The sequence below is a fragment of the Chiloscyllium plagiosum genome, chromosome 7 (assembly GCF_004010195.1).
Source record: "Chiloscyllium plagiosum isolate BGI_BamShark_2017 chromosome 7, ASM401019v2, whole genome shotgun sequence".
Lineage (NCBI taxonomy): Eukaryota > Metazoa > Chordata > Chondrichthyes > Orectolobiformes > Hemiscylliidae > Chiloscyllium > Chiloscyllium plagiosum.
This window is the reverse complement of record NC_057716.1, coordinates 113,678,598-113,682,891: the sequence shown is the minus strand read 5'-3', so window position 1 is coordinate 113,682,891 and position 4,294 is coordinate 113,678,598. Positions and strand designations below refer to the sequence as shown.

Genomic DNA, 4,294 nt, shown 5'->3' with positions numbered 1-4,294 from the left:
GTTGCAATTCCGGATGGGTTTGGTTTTGAAGGATGTGTTTGTCTAGAGTGACACCGGTGGTGGGGTGAGGCATAGGGTGGGTGGTCTCAGACGGAGATGACGGGGGAGGTGAGGATGAGCATTTTCCAATTCTTGCAGTGGCAGGGGAATGTGCCAGGAGATGAGGTTGGGATGGTGGGTAGCGTGGACCTGAGAAGGGAGTCGCACCGTGAATGTATTTTATGGAACGCAAATTGGGGTGGGAAGGGAAATGTATCCCTGATGGTGGGGTCTGCTTGTAGCTGGCGCAAATGGGGCAGGATAGTGTGTTGTATCTCGAGGTTTGGTGGGATGTTAGGTGAGGAATAGGGTGTTCTTACCCTGTTGCTTTGGGAGGGGTGGGATTCGAAGGCGGAGGTGAGGGAAGAGGATGAGATGCTCTGGATAGCATCGTCGACCACGTGGAAGAGGAAATTGCATTTTGTGAAGAAGAAGATCATCTGGGATATACACTGGGTTCAGAGTGTGTGCGTGTAAAGCACAACAGGTCAGGCAGCATCCGAGGATCAGGAAAATTCTACATTTGCCCGCAACATCGGTTCTCCAGCTCTTCAGATGCTGTCTGGTGTGCTGTGTTTTTTCAGCACCACGCTCTTGACTCTAATCTCCCGCATCTGTTATACTCACTTTCCCATACACGCTAGGTTCAGCCAATTCTGTAATACTGCCTTTAATTCTGTCTCACTGTTGTAGAGAAGAGTTGGTTAAACTTGAAAGCATGCAGAAAAGATTTCCAAGTGTATTGCCAATGTTGGGTAGGGTGGTGGTGGCGAGTGATGTTGCGCTACACGGAGAGTATGAATGGGCAGGGACTATGTTCTCCGTTGCGTTGGTTCTGAGGAGTGACCATACTGAGGGTTTATCGTGGTGAATCCCCTTGCTCCAGGGTAAACAAAGCCAAAGGCCAGGGATATAGACAGAAAACTGAAACTGGACAATTGCTCATGGGCCATCACTTTGCTTAACTATGGAGTAGACTGAAGAATGGGACTGGCCTGAGGTGTCAGAATTTGGAGGATCCAATTACATGATTGAGAACAAAAATAAAGGCATCGCCATGTCAACTGAAAGGATCAGTTAGGTCACAATCTCAATCCCCCTCACAGAACCAGACCAGACACCATAACCCCAGAGGAGATATTTGTTCAGCATGGAGTACTGCACAGACCAGGCTAGTGTACTGCTGGACACCCTCCTGCAATCGGCCCAGAGTGGAACACTGTACACACTATAGTAGTGCATTGTTCTCTAACCCCGAGGAGACATGTGTTCAGCAGGGACAATTGTGCATACCGGACTGGTGTACTGTGCAATACAACGCACAATCTACCGTGAGTGGAAAATATGCAGACCACAGCAGTGCATTGATCTATAAACCCAGATGAGCTATGTGACCAGGGTGTGGAACTGTGTCCATCACCCCAGTACATTTCTCAGAACACTGCGTTAGATCACTGCCCAGCGTGGGGAAACGTTCAGCCCATGCTGGAACTGATAGGATGTGCGGCTCCCATCCATTTACCCATATCTCCATTGCACACTGACACAGAGTGCTGTGGGTGTGAACATCACTGCCAGAGAGAGATGGCGGGACAATCAGTTTAAATATTAACAAATAAGAGGGGGAATAGACAGAGAGGGGGAGACTGAGAGACAATGCCATGGAAGGATGTGTTCCCAGATTCCAGAATGGTGAAGTGAACACATTTCGACAGTACCCTGCAATGTGAGCCAATGTTTCGACAGTATCCTGCAATGTAAGCGGGGTGAATGGGATATTGGTGTGAGTTCAGCTGATGGTGAGTATTAGATAAGAATTTGTTCTGCTGCTTTGTAACTGGGAGTAGGGTCAGCAGAGTCTTTGACTCATTGGCTTGAATAAAACAATAATTTGTCTCAGTGACGTTTTCACTCAGTATTGACAGAGGGATTGTCTGTGTGCGAGATATGCGGCTGTCCGGCCCCATCTCCGGCACTTTTATTTCCCTTCCCAGGAACAAAGACACGGAGGAGTCTGTCCAAAACTTTTCATTCAACTTTGCAAAGCCGGGTGCAATGCCTCGTGGGTACACACATACATAATAATCTCCACACATTATATACACGTAAATGTGGGCTGGGTCTCCTACTGCTGTCTTGACCAATGAGTGCTAGGGTTCCCCACTGTTTTCCTTATTTGGGTTCTGGTGCCTGTTACTCACTTGGCCAATCAGTGTTCGAGTTCCCCGTTCTTTCCTTATATGGATGATGTTGGACAACTGTGGTTAAGGGCGGTCTCTCAACTATCGAGGAAAGCTATTACAATTGTTTCATTCATAAAAACATGGGAGAGGTCCGGCACCGGTTTCGAGTGTCTGCTTGTGTTTACTATAAGGCACTTGTGTTTACTATAAGGCACTTGTGTTTACTATAAGGCACTTGTGTTTACTATAAGGCACTTGTGTTAACATCCCTCTTAGTAAGGGCGGTTTCGATCAGTCATTGAGTTAATCCCCGGACGCAGGGAATAACGCAACACCCAAGGGCAGTGAGTACTCCTGCCACCACTATACATGAGACAAGAAAGGGAACGACCACCCCCGTCCATTTACCAAACCAAGCTTCCAACCTGTCCGTGAGGCCAGAGTCGATGCCCGAGTTTTCGGCCAGTTCGTCCGCCAATGTGGTGAGTCCATCCAGGGCGCGGGTGATGGACCCATCAGGGGCTGTGTTGTTGGGGATGAAAGTGCAGCACTGAGTGCCTATCATGACACAAACACCCCCCTTCCCTGCCAACATCATGTCTAAGGCCAACCTATTTTCCCACGCCATGCTACTAGTGGTGTCCAGTTGTTCTGCTATTCCTTTCACTGCATCCCGGGTATAATTAATGAACCTCTGCTGATTGTAGTAAATATAATTAATCCAATCCACGTTCTTATCGATAGTCACCCACCAGAACAGTGACGACTCAAAACCCGCTGCTATCTGGTTCCTAGCCTTGTATTCGTCAGGAACACCCCTGGGACCCCTATGGCATCTAAACATATGTTATCATCGAAAGAGCTCTCCAAAGCTCTCTCAGTTCTTCCATGGAACGGGGTTGCTCTTGTTTTTCGAATGCCAGGGTGAATGGAATGGCCAATTGAACGATTGCACAAGTGCCCGTCCATTTTCGGGGCAGGGTCGGTCGCAGAACCATCCCACCACAGTACCACCAGAGGTCTGCCCTAGGCACATGAATGTGGGAGTAATTCCCGCCCGCGGTGGTTTCATTGACCAGCCGAATTGATCCACTGCACTTGTCAAATGTCCCCACATCGTTGTCCCACTGTAGTCCCGTCCGAGAGACGTAGGCCTGGTGCGTACCCGTTACCCCTGAGAATGATGGCGGGCGGGGCGCCCCCTCAGACCTGACGGGGGGAAACTTCAAACTCAAGGGTCGACAAGTGGAGTCGTTCCAGGCCTCTCGGTACTGGTACAGCCTTATCATGCAGTCCAAGGCTCGTGGGTGTTTCTCCCATCCCAGCGGGAATGGGACCACCTGAGGGTTAGGGCGGGCACCCGTGCATGCGTAGCAATCACTCTTTTTCATGCTCCTCACAGTATATTTGACCCATTCCATCCAGGCATTCGCTTCCCCGTATCCCGTTTCTATTTCAAAAGTCTTTTCCAAATCCGTCACCTCAATTATTCTAATCTTTCCCTGCTCATCGGTGGCGGATGAGCCCCCAGACTCAGCTTCAATGACCGTGATATACATGCTGCACAGCTGCACCCCCTCCTGTCCTGCCTGGCCACCAACTCTCATACCCAGTATTGTTCTATTAAGGCTCACCCCGTTGTTTCCCAAGTTCTTTATGGTCAGATAGAGCGGATTGCACTGATTCTGCCCACAATCCTGTCCAGGGGTGATGGGATCACGGACAACTGACACCATAGCCTGGACCCCGGGGGCCGGAGGCCTATGTATGCCTTCCCTACCATGCAATGTAATACTAACGTCTGACCCTGGAATCCCCTTTCTCTCTCTAGGTTACGCTTAGTCTGATTCAGTTCACTTTTAGTCGCACAGGGCACCAACCCACATAGGTCTAAGCTAAATGTCTGTGTTGGCTTGTTGGCAAGCACGGAGATGGACAACCACTGACGGTCCTCTACTTGTTTTTTCCGGAGGCCAAATTGGGTAACACGCACACTATGACCCAGCCCAAGGATAATGGCAAAGCAAGTTAACAATATGATTGACCGCATTTTGTCGCGACACCTTTAGCCA

The 4,294-nt window shown here is 49.4% G+C and overlaps 1 pseudogene; it reads right to left on the bottom strand.

Moving 5' to 3' along the window:
• Positions 1-2,466: 2,466 nt before the first annotated feature.
• On the bottom strand, positions 2,467-3,958 carry LOC122551962 (annotated as a pseudogene).
• Positions 3,959-4,294: the final 336 nt, after the last annotated feature.